The sequence below is a fragment of the Pseudophryne corroboree genome, chromosome 4 (genome assembly GCF_028390025.1).
Source record: "Pseudophryne corroboree isolate aPseCor3 chromosome 4, aPseCor3.hap2, whole genome shotgun sequence".
Classification (NCBI taxonomy): Eukaryota; Metazoa; Chordata; class Amphibia; order Anura; family Myobatrachidae; genus Pseudophryne; species Pseudophryne corroboree.
Genome location: NC_086447.1, coordinates 111272995 through 111290913, shown reverse-complemented (window position 1 = coordinate 111290913; position 17919 = coordinate 111272995). Strand labels below are relative to the sequence as shown.

The 17919-nt window shown below is 46.2% G+C and overlaps 1 protein-coding gene across 1 annotated transcript in view; it reads left to right on the top strand.

Annotated features, from left to right (window-relative positions):
• Window positions 1-1789: 1789 nt before the first annotated feature.
• The window catches only part of VSNL1 (visinin like 1), a 276191-nt gene continuing 260061 nt past the window's right edge, over window positions 1790-17919 (top strand). The window contains exon 1 of the mRNA XM_063915355.1: window positions 1790-2078. The gene's annotated coding sequence lies outside the window, so the exon portion shown is untranslated. The remainder of the gene's footprint in view (window positions 2079-17919) is intronic.

The following is a 17919-nucleotide window of genomic DNA, read 5'->3' as shown; positions in this document are numbered from 1 at the left end:
AGCCTCCTTCATTGCCGTGATCATATAACGTGTGGCCCTACTGGAAAATACGTTTGTTTCTTCACCGTCGAGACTAGATTCGGTGTCCGTGTCTGGGTCTGTGTCGACCGACTGAGGTAAAGGGCGTTTTACAGCCCCTGACGGTGTCTGAGACGCCTGTACAGGTACTAACTGGTTTTCCGGCCGTCTCATGTCGTCAACTGATTTTTGTAATGTGCTGACATTATCACGTAATTCCATAAATAAAGCCATCCATTCCGGTGTCGTCTCCCTAGGGGGTGACATCACCATTACCGGCAATTGCTCCGCCTCCACACCAACATCGTCCTCATACATGTCGACACACACGTACCGACACACAGCAGACACACAGGGAATGCTCTTATCGAAGACAGGACCCCACTAGCCCTTTGGGGAGACAGAGGGAGAGTTTGCCAGCACACACCCAAGCGCTATAAATATATAGGAACAACCCTATAGAAGTGTTGTCTCCCTTATAGCAGCTTAATATATATCAAAAAACGCCAAAAAAAGTGCCCCCCCCCCCTCTCTTTTTTACCCTGTTTCTGTAGTGCAGTGCAGGGGAGAGTCCTGGGAGCCTTCCTCGCAGCGGAGCTGAGCAGGAAAATGGCGCTGTGTGCTGAGGAGATAGGCCCCGCCCCCTATTTCGGCGGGCTCTTCTCCGGAGTTTGTGAGACCTGGCAGGGGTTAAATACATCCATATAGCCCCAAGGGCTATATGTGATGTATTTTTTAGCCAGAACAAGGTATTCTCATTGCTGCCCAGGGCGCCCCCTGCAGCGCCCTGCACCCTCCGTGACCGCTGGTGTGAAGTGTGTGACAACAATGGCGCACAGCTGCAGTGCTGTGCGCTACCTCATGAAGACTGAAAAGTCTTCTGCCGCCGGTTTCTGAACCTCTTCGCTTTTCGGCATCTGTAAGGGGGTCGGCGGCGCGGCTCCGGGACCGGACTCCATGGCTGGGCCTGTGTTCGATCCCTCTGGAGCTAATGGTGTCCAGTAGCCTAAGAAGCCAATCCATCCTGCACGCAGGTGAGTTCACTTCTTCTCCCCTAAGTCCCTCGTTGCAGTGAGCCTGTTGCCAGCAGGACTCACTGAAAATAAAAAACCTAAAAACTTTTTCTAAGCAGCTCTTTAGGAGAGCCACCTAGATTGCACCCTGCTCGGACGGGCACAAAAACCTAACTGAGGCTTGGAGGAGGGTCATAGGGGGAGGAGCCAGTGCACACCACCTGATCCTAAAGCTTTATTTTTGTGCCGTCTCCTGCGGAGCCGCTAATCCCCATGGTCCTGACGGAGTCCCCAGCATCCACTAGGAAGTTAGAGAAATGGGATTAAAGTAGCACAACATTAGATTATATGCACTGGGCACACACACACACACACACACACACACACACACACACACACACACACACACACACACACACACACACATATATATATATCTATTATATATATGTATATATATATATACATATATATATATATATATATATATATATATACATACATATATATATATGCGCACATAGGTATTCAACCACTGTTAAGCTCATCTTGTGGCTTTACCACTATTATACACCTGCTGTGACATGCATAATGCACATGTGTGCACTGTGAGGCCATAGACATGCATACAGCCAGTGTATTACGGTATGGGACAGCAATAGGCACAGACTGCAGCAGGATAGCTACTACAGGGGTTCTCCTCAGTGGGGAGGGAAGGTGGGCACTGCTTGATGAAGGTGTGGAGGCTGAGGAGAGGAGGAGGATTGAGGCTAGGAGAGGAGGAGGAAGGCTGAGGAGAGGCTGCCGCTGCTGATGAGGCTGCTGTGTGTGTGTGTATGCCCCGCGCCTGCGCTCTGCGGCTCCAGGGAGCCCTGATTTTGTCCGGGATTCCCAATTCTGCCGCACAGACCGGAGCTTGTGCTGCAGCCGCCTGAAGAGGGACATCAGCACGGCCAGGGTCATCACCATCCAAACTCCGACACAGACCCTCCCTCCAGGCGGCCAGAGGGGTCTCCATTGTCCTCGTAGCAGGTGAATCCGCCGAAGGTAAGTGCCAATCATTGTATGCTGTAGATGCTGTTGTATGCAACACATAATTCCATGCAATGTATAATGCTGCTATACTGTACTGTATGCAACATATAGTACTGCTGCATGCAGTTTATAATGCTACCGTACTGTATGCACTACATAATGCTGCTGCACTAAAGTATATGCACAGTATAATACTACTGCAATGTACTGTATAATGCTTCTGTACTACAGTATATGCGATATTTAGTGCTGCTGTATACAGTGTATAATGTACAGTATGTGGTGTATTACAGTATGCTATTGTACGGCATGCAGTGTATAATGGTGCTATATTCAGTGCATAATGTTACTGTATTTTATGCAGTGAATAATGTTGCTGCATGCAGTGTGTAATGTTACTGTATTTTATGGAGTGCATAATGTTGCTGTATGCCGAGAATAATTTTCCGTATGCAGTGTGTAATATTGCTGTATGTAGTGTATAATATTGCTGTATGCAGTGTATAATGTTGCTGTATGCAGTGTGTAATATTACTGTATGCAGTGTATAATGTTGCTGTATGCAGTGTATAATGTTGCTGTATGCAGTGTGTAATATTGCTGTATGCAGTGTATAATGTTGCTGTATGCAGTGTATAATGTTGCTGTATGCAGTGTGTAATATTGCTGTATGCAGTGTATAATGTTGCTGTATGCAGTGTGTAATATTGCTGTATGCAATGTGTAATATTACTGTATGCAGTGTATAATGTTGCTGTATGCAGTGTGTAATATTGCTGCATGCAGTGTGTAATGTTGCTGTATGCAGTGTATAATATTGCTGTATGCAGTGTATAATGTTTCTATATGCAGTGTATAATGTTGCTGTATGTATGCAGTGTATAATGTTGCTATATGCAGTGTATAATGTTGCTGTATGTATGCAGTGTATAATATTGCTGTATGCAGTGTGTAATGTTGCTGCATGCAGTGCTTAATGTTGCTGTATGCAGTGTATAATATTGCTGTATGCAGTGTATAATGTTGCTATATGCAGTGTATAATGTTGCTGTATGTATGCAGTGTATAATGTTGCTATACGCAGTGTATAATGTTGCTGTATGTATGCAGTGTATAATATTGCTGTATGCAGTGCTTAATGTTGCTGTATGCAGTGCTGAATGCTGCTGTATGCAGTATATAGGGCACATTGCAGATGCTAGTGGGAGGGGTGCATGACTTCTACCCTGTGTCCCTGGAGCACTATATAAAAGCAGAGTGTCCTCTATTCACATATGTATTATTTAAATACTTATGCGGAGGGTGTCTTATTTGTCACATACGGTCACTCTTTAACACATAGTGCACATCTAGATCTTCAGCAATCAAAGCTGCCCTACAAATTGATTAATTATACCCACCATTATCACCATTATGTTTGTACACCCCCCACCCCATAAACTGGATCATTATGGGAATTGGCTGGTTCAGTGGACCTTGCACTGTGCTATAATGGTGTATCATGCAATGCTCATTGTATTACTAAATCAGTTGGAGGTGATCCTGTGCTGTGCCTCTCTAGACTCATGTGTGCACCCATAATGAATGCATATATATTGCACAATATCACTATGATGAGATGTAAACATTCCATCGGTACAAGAAATGCAACAACTGTAATATTGTGTTTGCTGTGTATGTGTGAAATGCATCATATAAATAGATCTTTATTTATATACTGTACGATTGATTTGCCATGTGTAGAGCAGATGCATCTCATACATTGGGATTGTACATGGCATCAGCATGTCCTCTCCACTCAGTATGTTGCAGCATGTAGCTGTGTAATGCGATAATCTGCAGCAATGTGGCAGCGAGGTACCTTGCGTCTTCTTGTCATGTGCATTATGATGTTCGACATTGGTCTGTGAAGTCTTACTGCAGGCGTGTGAAGCCAAGGTCATAGCAATGTTAACCCTTCATCCTATCCTGGGGCAACAACACAGAGCTGCAAGGCTCCGTAGTAAGCCAAATGCTTGCAATGTGCGTGACCCCTTATACTATACTGCTGTGCCACCCACGTGCCCAAACTACAAGTTTATTTTTATGGTCTTGCGGATTTTTGTGACATTCACTTGTTTTTATATTCTGCAGATTGGTCAAAAAAGAAATAATGACTGTATAATTGTTGTCTGGACGTTATAACTGTGTTACATGGCTCTTAATGGTCCAATAAATATAATAACAGAGCCATATGGTGCTGTGGTATTATGGAATGAGACATAATGCAGATAAACACAATTACATTCTGACCTGATATAATAGTATCTTGGATATATTCAGCAATGTGACCATTTTTTAAAAAATTTCCAGTGGTTTAACTCTGCTGTCAGATTCCCAACTGGAATTCTCTATTTGTAATGTTCTTTTTACATTTTTTTTTTGTTGTTGTTGAGATTTTCTTCATCTCGTCTGACAAAATGTTTAAATCTGTGCGATCTGATTAGGATGTAAGTCATGTACGCTGAAATAGCTATATGCTACCTATGGCAATAATCCCTTGCATATGTTTACCTGTGTTCCCCAGAGACTGAGTAGTGATCTTCAGTTGCACAGAAGGAAATGTGACAAGGAAACGACCTCTGGTCAATTTTAACGTTTTGAGACGGACATTGGTGTAGTATTTGTCTGCATAGAGCTAGATAGAAGGCAGGTTGATAAGTGGTGCCTTGTTCTCCCTCTCTGCAGGATGGCTTGTGCTGCAGCGTCCCCCCACACGTCTGTACAGTGACATTGATTGCAACGTATGTTGCACACGTATAGAAAGCATTCACATAGAGAATGCTGAAACACCTATAGAAAGCTCAGACACCCATAGGACCCCCCCCCCCCGTCTGCTGTTTGTCTTTCGGAATCCTTCCTTTACTCATAGTTGCCTACCCTCCCTCATTCTGCAGGAGACTCCCTGAAATAGCAGCAATCTCCCTCACTCCCTGAAAAGTCCAGCAATCTCCCTGATTGCACCTGACCCCCATTATGTAGCTGTTACATTCTTGGGAGAAAAATAAATCAGAGATACATACATTCAAATGGGATCATTAGTGCCATTTCCCTGCATTGGTTATAAGGCACAATGATCCCTATGGCCATTTACAGTATATGGAACCTCTTGTAAAACACAATACACGAACAAATCCTGCAAAATGTCAGTGTCTTTTCTTCAACAAATAGATTTTACTAACTTTGGGGGTCATTTACATTTGGATGTAAGTCATTTTCATAACACGCCTCTCAGATGTAGCCGTACACGTCCGCGCTGATAGGTGTCACTTTCACAATCTCCCTGAAATGCTTTTTCAAAAGTAGGCAAGTATGCCTTTACTACTTCTGTTATTCTTGGATGGCATTACTATTTTGATATATAATTTGTCCCCACTGATGTAGTGCTGCCTATTTCCAAAACTGTTGTATCATGGTATGATGTTAATTTAGTATGTATAGCGGAATCAGGCATCTAGAAATCGTAGACCTTAAGCTGTTATAACATATACGGTTAAACATTTGGGACCTATTGGCTTCATTCTGTAGTTATTATAGTGCAAGCAGGAAGCAGTGTAACAATATTTGCTTTTACGAGGAAGGATTTCAGCTGCTATTTCAGGGAAGTAATATAATTCCTCAATGTATTGGCACACGCTGCGGTATAGAAAGGCCACTTACAGAATAGATGGATGTTTATTTGGTGAGTTTGGCAGCTGAGTCCTCCTGTTGCAGATAACAGACACAAAGAAGCTCAGTTTCAATTTCTGCAGAATGCACTGTTTTGCCTGGACGTCTCTGCTCATTGTATCCTAACGGGTTTGTTTAAATGATGATATTTATGTATGCTGATGAAGCCAGGTCCTCTTGTTTTACTGCTACCCTCATCGGGAGTCCTGCAACATTGCTACCACCAACTCTTTTACATTGGTCAATGCAGATGAAACACAGACTCCAGTACTCCTGTTGTGGCTAGTAATATAAAGTCATTTTGCAGTACTGGCGTCTAATGTAAAGATCAGCCCCAAGCCTTGGTGGCTACTACAGAAACAAACCTCATTCCTGATGACTGTTGTAGTAAGTGGACTGTAATCCTAGACAGCAAACTTGCGTTCTGGTGGCTAGCATAAAATGTGGTAGTACATGGTCCTGGTGGCTAGGGTTAAAACTCAGACACCAGTCCTGGTGGCTATAGTAAACAACAGACCCTGCTACTGATGGCTTGGGTAAAAGAGACCCCGGCGCTGGTGGCTTGGGTGAAAAGCAGAACCTTCGATTCTGGTGGCTAGGGTAAAAAGTAGCACCCGGTTTTGGTGGCTAGTGTAAAAAGCAATTCCCAATTCTGGTGGCTAGTGTAAAAAGCAGTTCTAAATTTGGTGGCTTTTGTAGAAAGTGGCTCTTCTGGCCTGGTATCTAGGGTAAAAAGCAGTACCCGGTCCTGATGGCTAGAGTCAAAAGCAGATCCCAGTCCTGGCAGCTTGGGTAAAAAAAAAAAAAAAAAGGCTCAGATCTAGGTGGCTACCCTAAAAAGCAGAACGCGGTCCCATTGGCTAGGGTAAAATGCAGAGTCCGGTGCTGTGGCTACCGTAAGGAGCAGCACCTCAAGGAATTTCAAGAACACTCTCCCTTTACACTTTAACAAGTAAGCATGGAACCCCAATAGGGTGGTATCTAAACTAGAGATGTGCGGTTTGGTTCTCCAAAATCCGAATCCATCAGAATTTTGTGGATCCATACCAAACCTAAACCTGGTCCGGATCTCCCGAAGAGATCTGATCCAAACCGAGTCCTGGTTCGAATGCTCCCGCAGTTCGGAATTTCGGATTTTGGATTGCAAAAATTATATGATTCTAGCGATTTTTATCAACGAGCATTGATATTTTTTTATTGATTTTAAAATTAACCGAAATACGAATCCGTACCAAAATGCTTGAGGGTAGTTTTGCCAAAACCAAAACCAAAACACGAGGATGAATTAGGACCACAACTAAAACACGGGGGTCCGTGCACATCTCTAATATACAGTAAACCCCCATACTGGTGGTACTGCCTCTAACGCCAAATGGATACACTGCTTGCTTAGGTCTCCCATTACATACAACCATACATGACCAGCAAATAAAACATACTGGCAGGAGAGCAGGAATTTACCATTGACAGTTGTGGTTGACCCACTGGTGCCATGTTTTTAATCACAAGCCCCGAAAACAGCCACGCCCCACAAATGCCATGTTACCTCCCACATACGGTCACTACCTGTCAATCACTTTGCAATCGTATCTCACTGAGCATACGAACGCACAGCAATCGCAATGCAGTCTTCTCACACACGCAGTGTGTTCGCAGTGCATGTGCGGTCTGACGATAATCGACTGATTTTCGTTTTTGCAATTTAGCAGTCCATGCTGAATGAGGGCCATTATTCTATGTCAATGGATCTATCCTGAGGGTTTCATTTCCATCAGGATTATGCAACCTCCTGACTTACTTCATCAGGTTCTCTTTTCCGGATCCAGAGTGCTATAGACGCAGAAAATAAAAAATCCCACCAAAATAATATGACTCCCTTGTTGCTCTCTTCCCATGCCTCTCTTAGCCAGCCACAAACCAAGACTTTAAAATAGTATGTTTTGAAACTAAAAGGGTGAGGGGGAGGTGGTTCGGGGGGGTTCTCCCGAAAACCTCCGGAGGGTGCAAGGCAATGCTTTGAAAGGAGGTGGTCGGTATTTGCTGGAACAGCAAAACTGCGTCCATTTTTCTGAATTGAATTTCTTCCGAAATTCTTTTCGAACTCAGAAAACATGAAATAGAAAATCATTTTTACAAATGTAGATTACAAAAACAAAAAATCCCACCCCACTGATAAGATCGAACAGCTATTCCCACTTCGTCGCACTAGAGGAACTGTCAGGTTGAGGTGTCTCACAGCCTGGCCATTCTCCACTGCTATGTCTGCCTAAAGAAATGAGCTCAAAATTGTTTTGCTTACATGAATATTTCCAATGAATGATATGCAAACGTGTGTGTGTGTGTGTGTGTGTTTGTGTTTGGAACGAGATAAAGTACCAACCAATCAGCTACTACTGTCATGTTACAGGCTGTGTTTGAAAAATGACAGAAACTGATTGGTTGGTACTTTATCTCTCACTTGCTTTCCAAGTTTTGATAACTCTACCCTATAATTAATTTCTTAGCAGCTCTTTAGTTGCCTGTATGTTGGCAAATCCTGCTGACAGAGTATTACCTATTCAAAATGGTGTTTTCACCAAAATAGGAGTCTTGCAACCTCTAGATACACAGTCCTATATTATAAAATTGCTAAATATTTCTTTGTGCAAGATTGTTAATCTTACGTTTGCTCATAATTTGCAATTTCAGCATACCTGTGAATGAAACATATTTTTATTAACTAACTGACACACTACTGAGTCATTTAATAGTTTTGTGCTATTGTGTTGAAAATGAGTGACAGACGGCAGTGACGGAAGGAAATGTGCGATTACCGAATAGACTGCACTTTCACATTTTACCATTAACCAGCCTGTAGTAGACTGTAGTTCTAAAATCCATAACAAAAAACCCAACAACCACAACAACAAGCAATTCTCCTAGATAGACGCGATTACACGTGACATAAACTAAATGCACATTTTCACATCTTAGAGAATCTAAGGAAGAAAATCAACAAGAATAAAAAATGATTTTCTGAGGTAAATTTTCTGTTTCTGCATACACATAGACAACTAACAGCGATAAGTGCAACCTATGTAGCTAGCCTACCCCTGTGACCACCTAGAAACGCCCACTGAAAGCCACGGCTCCTGCGTCCAAATTAATTCTGCATTTGCCAGAAGTAATCATAGGGACTCATGGGATGTGCGAATTGGGTGCAGCCTAACCCTCCCTGGTGGCACCTAAACCTACCCCCCCCCCCTCTTCCCACAGCCTAAGACCCCCCCCCCCCTCCAGCCTAACCTTCCCAGGGGGGCAGCCTAACCCTGACCCTCCCCCTACAGCCTAAACATAACCCCCCCCCCCCCTCCCCCCCCGCGGTTTACCTGTCAGTCGCAGGGTTGTGTGCTCACTCGGCTTCCTTGCAGTCGGGATTCTAGCGCCGGATTGAAGACGCTATTCGGGTTGCTGGTGTCGGCATTCCGAATAGTGTTGGGATTCTAGCATCGGTATTCTGACTGCTGGGATCCTGACTGCTAGGCACCTGACCGGTCACCCCTCCCCAAAACTGAGCTTTCATTTTTGAGTAGAGTTCTCCTTTAAAATTTCCTTTTTCAGAATTTGTCAATTGTCAAATTGCCAGTTCTGTCTCTTTGGTCTAAACCAACATAAAATCACACTGGTGGACAATGGGCCTAATTCAGACCTGATCGTAGATGTGCTAAATTTAGCGCATCTACGATCAGTCTTCAGACATGCGGGGGGGCGCCCAGCACAGGGCTAGTCTGCCCCGCATGTCAGGCCCGACCCCCACCCCCGCACAAGTACAAAAGCATCGCACAGCAGCGATGCTTTTGTACTGGAAGAGTAGCTCCTAGCCAGCGCAGCTCCTGCGTGCTGGCAGGGAGCTACTCTTCGATGCCCGGGTCACAGCGGCTGCGTGTGGCATCACGCAGCTGCCACGGCCCGTACCCCCAAAGGTCCGAGTTCGCCTCTGTTGCCCGGACCGCGCCCCCTAAACGGCGACCAGATGCCGCCGGCCCGCGCTCAGCGACCGCCTCTGCCTGTCAATTAGGCAGAGGTGATCACAGGGCTGAGACAGCCATCGGCTGTCTGGCATGCGCCGGCGCACTGTGGTGCCTGCGCAGTTCAGACCTGATCGCTGCTGTGTGAAAACGCTCAGCAGCGATCAGGTCTGGATTAGCCCCAATGACTGCAAATAATGAACTGGAACAGTTATTTCTCTAACGTCCTAGTGGATGCTGGGGACTCCGAAAGGACCATGGGGAATAGCGGCTCCGCAGGAGACTGGGCACAAAAGTAAAAAGCTTTAGGACTACCTGGTGTGCACTGGCTCCTCCCCCTATGACCCTCCTCCAAGCCTCAGTTAGATTTTTGTGCCCGAACGAGAAGGGTGCATGCTAGGTGGCTCTCCTGAGCTGCTTAGAGTAAAAGTTTAAATAGGTTTTTTTATTTTCAGTGAGTACTGCTGGCAACAGGCTCACTGCATCGTGGGACTAAGAGGAGAAGAAGCGAACTCACCTGCGTGCAGAGTGGATTGGGCTTCTTGGCTACTGGACATTAGCTCCAGAGGGACGATCACAGGTTCAGCCTGGATGGGTCCCGGAGCCGCGCCGCCGGCCCCCTTACAGAGCCAGAAGAGCGAAGAGGTCCGGAAAAATCGGCGGCAGAAGACGTTCCTGTCTTCAAATAAGGTAGCGCACAGCACCGCAGCTGTGCGCCATTGCTCTCAGCACACTTCACACTCCGGTCACTGAGGGTGCAGGGCGCTGGGGGGGAGCGCCCTGAGACGCAATAAAACACGTTTTAAACCTTATATGGCTAAAGAAATGCATCACATATAGCTCCTGGGCTATATGGATGCATTTAACCCCTGCCAGTTTTCCTAAAAAAAGCGGGAGAAAAGGCCGCCGTGAAGGGGGCGGAGCCTATCTCCTCAGCACACAAGCGCCATTTTCCCTCACAGCTCCGCTGGAAGGACGGCTCCCTGACTCTCCCCTGCAGTCCTGCTACAGAAACAGGGTAAAACAAGAGAGGGGGGGCACTATTTGGCAGTTAATATACATACAGCAGCTATAAAAGGGAGAAACACTTATATAAGGTTATCCCTATACAGATATAGCGCTCTGGTGTGTGCTGGCAAACTCTCCCTCTGTCTCCCCAAAGGGCTCGTGGGGTCCTGTCCTCTATCAGAGCATTCCCTGTGTGTGTGCTGGGTGTCGGTACGATTGTGTCGACATGTATGAGGAGGAAAATGATGTGGAAGCGGAGCAATTGCCTGTTTTAGTGATGTCACCCCCTAGGGAGTCGACACCTGACTGGATGGTCGTATTTAAGGAATTACGTGACAATGTCAGCACTTTGCAAAAAACTGTTGACGACATGAGACAGCCGGCAAATCAGTTAGTGCCTGTCCAGGCGTCTCAAACACCGTCAGGGGCTCTAAAGCGCCCGTTACCTCAGATGGTCGACACAGACCCAGACACGGATACTGACTCCAGTGTCGACGGTGAGGAGACAAACGTAATGTCCAGTAGGGCCACACGTTACATGATCACGGCAATGAAGGAGGCGTTGAACATTTCTGACACTACAAGTACCACAAAAAAGGGTATTATGTGGGGTGTGAAAAAACTACCCGTAGTTTTTCCTGAATCAGATGAATTGAATGAGGTGTGTGATAAAGCGTGGGTTTCCCCCGATAAAAAACTGCTGATTTCTAATAAATTATTGGCACTATACCCTTTCCCGCCAGAGGTTAGGGCGCGTTGGGAAACACCCCCTAGGGTAGATAAGGCGCTCACACGCTTATCAAAACAAGTGGCGTTACCGTCCCCTGATACGGCCGCCCTCAAGGAACCAGCTGATAGAAGGCTGGAAAATATCCTAAAAGGTATATACACACATACTGGTGTTATACTGCGACCAGCAATCGCCTCAGCCTGGATGTGCAGCGCTGGAGTGGCTTGGTCGGATTCCCTGACTGAAAATATTGATACCCTGGATAGGGACAGTATATTATTGACTATAGAGCATTTAAAGGATGCATTACTATATATGCGAGAAGCACAGAGGGATATTTGCACCCTGGCATCAAGAGTAAGTGCGATGTCCATTTCTGCCAGAAGAGGGTTATGGACGCGACAGTGGTCAGGTGATGCGGATTCCAAACGACATATGGAAGTATTGCCGTATAAAGGGGAGGAGTTATTTGGGGTCGGTCTATCGGACCTGGTGGCCACGGCAACAGCTGGAAAATCCACCTTTTTACCCCAGGTCACCTCTCAGCAGAAAAAGACACCGTCTTTTCAAACTCAGTCCTTTCGTCCCCATAAGGGCAAGCGGGCAAAAGGCCACTCATTTCTGCCCCGGGGCAGAGGAAGGGGAAAAAGACTGCACCAGGCAGCCTCTTCCCAGGAGCAGAAGCCCTCCCCCGCTTCTGCCAAGTCTTCAGCATGACGCTGGGGCTTTACAAGCGGACTCAGGCACGGTGGGGGCCCGTCTCAAAAATTTCAACGCGCAGTGGGCTCACTCGCAAGTGGACCCCTGGATCCTGCAGGTAGTATCACAGGGGTACAAATTGGAATTCGAGACGTCTCCCCCTCGCCAGTTCCTGAAGTCTGCTCTACCAACGTCTCCCTCCGACAGGGAGGCAGTATTGGAAGCTATTCACAAGCTGTATTCCCAGCAGGTGATAATCAAGGTACCCCTCCTACAACAGGGAAAGGGGTATTATTCCACGCTGTTTGTGGTACCGAAGCCGGACGGCTCGGTGAGACCAATTTTAAATCTAAAATCCTTGAACACTTACATAAAAAGGTTCAAATTCAAGATGGAGTCACTCAGAGCAGTGATAGCGAACCTGGAAGAAGGGGACTATATGGTATCTCTGGACATCAAAGATGCTTATCTCCATGTCCCAATCTACCCTTCTCACCAAGGGTACCTCAGGTTTGTGGTACAAAACTGTCATTATCAGTTTCAGACGCTGCCGTTTGGATTGTCCACGGCACCCCGGGTCTTTACCAAGGTAATGGCCGAAATGATGATTCTTCTTCGAAGAAAAGGCGTCTTAATTATCCCTTACTTGGACGATCTCCTGATAAGGGCAAGGTCCAGGGAACAGTTAGAGGTCGGAGTAGCACTATCTCAGGTAGTGCTACGTCAGCACGGGTGGATTCTAAATATTCCAAAATCGCAGCTGATTCCAACAACACGTCTACTGTTCCTAGGGATGATTCTGGACACAGTCCAGAAAAAGGTGTTTCTCCCGGAGGAGAAGGCCAGGGAGTTATCCGAGCTAGTCAGGAACCTCCTAAAACCAGGACAAGTGTCAGTGCATCAATGCACAAGGGTCCTGGGAAAGATGGTGGCTTCTTACGAAGCGATTCCATTCGGAAGATTCCACGCAAGAACTTTTCAGTGGGATCTGCCAGACAAGTGGTCCGGATCGCATCTTCAGATGCATCAGCGGATAACCCTATCTCCAAGGACAAGGGTGTCTCTCCTGTGGTGGTTACAGAGTTCTCATCTCCTAGAGGGCCGCAGATTCGGCATTCAGGATTGGGTCCTGGTGACCACGGATGCCAGCCTGAGAGGCTGGGGAGCAGTCACACAGGGAAAAAATTTCCAGGGCTTGTGGTCAAGCATGGAAACGTCACTTCACATAAATATCCTGGAACTAAGGGCCATTTACAATGCCCTAAGTCAGGCAAGGCCTCTGCTTCAGGGTCAGCCGGTGTTGATCCAGTCGGACAACATCACGGCAGTCGCCCACGTAAACAGACAGGGCGGCACAAGAAGCAGGAGGGCAATGACGGAAGTTGCAAGGATTCTTCGCTGGGCGGAAAATCATGTGATAGCACTGTCAGCAGTGTTCATTCCGGGAGTGGACAACTGGGAAGCAGACTTCCTCAGCAGACACGATCTTCACCCGGGGGAGTGGGGACTTCACCCAGAAGTCTTCCACATGATTGTGAACCGTTGGGAAAAACCAAAGGTGGACATGATGGCGTCCCGCCTCAACAAAAAACTGGACAGATATTGCGCCAGGTCAAGGGACCCTCAGGCAATAGCTGTGGACGCTCTGGTAACACCGTGGGTGTACCAGTCAGTTTATGTGTTCCCTCCTCTGCCTCTCATACCCAAGGTACTGAGAATCATAAGAAGGAGAGGTGTAAAGACTATACTCGTGGCTCCGGATTGGCCAAGAAGGACTTGGTACCCGGAAATTCAAGAGATGCTCACGGAAGACCCGTGGCCTCTACCTCTAAGAAAGGACCTGCTCCAGCAGGGACCATGTCTGTTCCAAGACTTACCGCGGCTGCGTTTGACGGCATGGCGGTTGAACGCCGGATACTGAAGGAAAAAGGCATTCCGGATGAAGTTATCCCTACCCTGATCAAAGCCAGGAAGGATGTAACTGTGCAACATTATCACCGTATTTGGCGTAAATATGTTGCGTGGTGTGAGGCCAGGAAGGCCCCTACAGAGGAATTTCAACTGGGTCGATTCCTGCATTTCCTGCAAACAGGACTGTCTATGGGCCTCAAATTAGGGTCCATTAAGGTTCAAATTTCGGCCCTGTCAATATTCTTCCAAAAAGAACTAGCTTCAGTTCCTGAAGTTCAGACGTTTGTCAAGGGGGTACTGCATATACAGCCTCCTTTTGTGCCTCCAGTGGCACCTTGGGATCTCAATGTAGTTTTGGGATTCCTAAAATCACATTGGTTTGAACTAGTGATGAGCGGGTTCGGTTTTACTCGGTTTTACTCGGTTTTACTCGGTTCTCAAAACGGCATCTTATTGGCTCACGGATGTCACGTGTTTTGGATAGCCAATAAGATGCCGTTTTGAGAACCGAGTAAAACCGAGTAAAACCGAGTAAAACCGAACCTCGCTCATCACTAGTTTGAACCACTCACCACTGTGGACTTAAAATATCTCACATGGAAAGTGGTAATGCTGTTAGCCCTGGCTTCAGCCAGGCGTGTCTCAGAATTGGCGGCTTTATCCTATAAAAGCCCTTACCTGATTTTTCATACGGACAGGGCAGAATTGAGGACTCGTCCTCAATTTCTCCCTAAGGTGGTTTCAGCATTTCACTTAAACCAGCCTATTGTGGTGCCTGCGGCTACTAGGGACTTGGAGGATTCCAAGTTGCTGGACGTAGTCAGGGCCCTGAAAATATATGTTTCCAGGACGGCTGGAGTCAGAAAATCTGACTCACTGTTTATCCTGTATGCACCCAACAAGCTGGGTGCCGCTGCTTCTAAGCAGACGATTGCTCGTTGGATTTGTAGTACAATTCAGCTTGCACATTCTGTGGCAGGCCTGCCACAGCCAAAATCTGTAAAAGCCCATTCCATACGGAAAGTGGGCTCATCTTGGGCGGCTGCCCGAGGGGTCTCGGCTTTACAACTTTGCCGAGCAGCTACTTGGTCAGGGGCAAATACGTTTGCAAAATTCTACAAATTTGATACCCTGGCTGAGGAGGACCTGGAGTTCTCTCATTCGGTGCTGCAGAGTCATCCGCACTCTCCCGCCCGTTTGGGAGCTTTGGTATAATCCCCATGGTCCTTTCGGAGTCCCCAGCATCCACTAGGACGTTAGAGAAAATAAGAATTTACTTACCGATAATTCTATTTCTCATAGTCCGTAGTGGATGCTGGGCGCCCATCCCAAGTGCGGATTGTCTGCAATACTTGTACATAGTTATTGTTACAAAAATCGGGTTATTATTGTTGTGAGCCATCTTTCAGAGGCTCCTCTGTTATCATGCTGTTAACTGGGTTCAGATCACAGGTTATACGGTGTGATTGGTGTGGCTGGTAGGAGTCTTACCCGGGATTCAAAATCCTTCCTTATTGTGTACGCTCGTCCGGGCACAGTATCCTAACTGAGGCTTGGAGGAGGGTCATAGGGGGAGGAGCCAGTGCACACCAGCTAGTCCTAAAGCTTTTTACTTTTGTGCCCAGTCTCCTGCGGAGCCGCTATTCCCCATGGTCCTTTCGGAGTCCCCAGCATCCACTACGGACTATGAGAAATAGAATTATCGGTAAGTAAATTCTTATTTTTCTTTCCCTCCCAATCAGTCACAGTTACTGCGGCAGCCATCTTTCATTGTAAGTTAATAAACTGAACTCATCTCCTGCTTCTCCTTTCCATATGGATGTTATGTGCATCAGAGGGCCAGGTTGTGCTAGTAGAAAACACCCTGGGGTGTACATATAATGGTAATAAACTTCTGTTGACAGTGAAGGTTCTGTGACGCAGCAGAATGTAGAGGATTCGTCTAAAGAAAATTATTCAGAGTGTTATGGCCAAAAAAATAAATAAATGATGGTTTTTAGTACATTATCGAATTATGTATTTTTTGGAGTATTATTGACATGTAGTCTACATAAAGACCAAAAAAATCAGGGGGGATTCAATTGCCAGTGAAGGGGGTGAATTGCTGTTGCCACTGCGTTTAAACGCCAGCAACGGCAGCCAGATTCGCACCCTTCACCCCGGCCAATTCGCACCCCTGATTGTCAGAAATGCTTGCTACCTTATAGATAGATAGATAGATAGATAGATAGATAGATAGATAGATAGATTGATACTGTAGATAGATGTGATAGAAATAGACTGTTCCTATAATAACTGGAGCACAGAGAGATGATTTATACAGACTCACAAGGAACTCACTCTGTGATTGGAACCATAGTCCTCAGCACGTATCAGAGCCAGCCTGTTTCCTTAAGCACTGAGTTTCACCTAGAGTCGCTGCTACTCACTGTCATCTAGCCCTCACACACACTCGCACACACACGCACACACGTGCACACACGCGCACACACTCTCTCTTTTATTGGTTTTAAACACTGTTTTTGTTTTTACCACATAACTTTTTTTCATGACAGATACTTAGTATTTTGGGGGTCACTCCAAGTTGATCGCTCGCTAACAGTTTTTAGCAGCCGTGCAAACGCATTGTCACCGCCCACTGGGGAGTGTATTTTCGCTTTGCAGAAGTGCGAACGCCTGTGCAGCAGAGCGCCTGCAAAAACATTTTGTGCAAAACAAGACCAGCCCTGTACTTACTCTTCGTGTGCGTTGATTCTAACGTTGGAGGGTTGGCTTTTGACGTCACACACCCGCCCATGTTCGCCCAGCCACACCTGCGTTTTCCGTGGCACTCCTGCGTTTTTCAAAGCACTCCCTGAAAACGGTCAATTGACACCCAGAAACGCCCCTTTCCTGTCAATCTTCTTGCGGCGGCCAGTGCGAATGAAAACGTCGCTAGAACCTGTGTAAAACCACAAAGGACTTTGTACTCGTACGTCGTGCGTGCGCATTGTGGTGCATACGCATGCGCAGAAATTACGATTTTTTAGCCTGATCGCTGCGCTGTGAACAACGGCAGCTAGCGATCAACTCGGAATGACCCCCATGGTCTTGTATAAAGGATGCATTGCATGTTCTATGTAATTTGGTGCTTTTTTCTGAAGGTCCTCAGCAATACACACTGGTGGGGGGGTTTTTTTGAGTGGGGGGGGGAGTAAATCTGTAAAATTATTTTAGAAATGAATAAAAAAGCGTATGAAGACTCAGGGCTGGATGCAATGACGCCCGAGTTCGGACATTTTTTTAAAGGGGCAATCGTTTACAAGGTAAAACCATGACTTGTAAGTGATTGCCCCTTTAAAAAAATGTCCGAGTTCTGCCAGCATCCCGCACCAAACAGCTGCTGAACTCTGGCATCATTACATCCGGCCCCTAGAGTATGTAAGCTACTATAAAACTTGTGTCAACTTGTAAGTTAGTAACGGTACCTTTTTTCAGTTAAACTTGCTTTAGTGTTATTAATAAAAGGCAGCTTTTTTTATTTCTTTTTTTTTAAATAGCAAGTTAAGTACATTTTAAGCATGCATCTTCCAGAAATGATGGCAGACGGAGATAAGGAGGGGGAGGATGTTACAATGTAGACTGAGCTCAGGGGGCATTCCAGATCCCCACTGCTTACTACATTATGGGGGCCATTCACCTGCAGTTGTTCTTCCTACTCCTGTTGCAATGTTTTTCCGTATGCAATTGCAATTATATGCTAATATGGTCAGAAGCTAACCCATGCAAAAGGATGTCCACTGCGATGGCA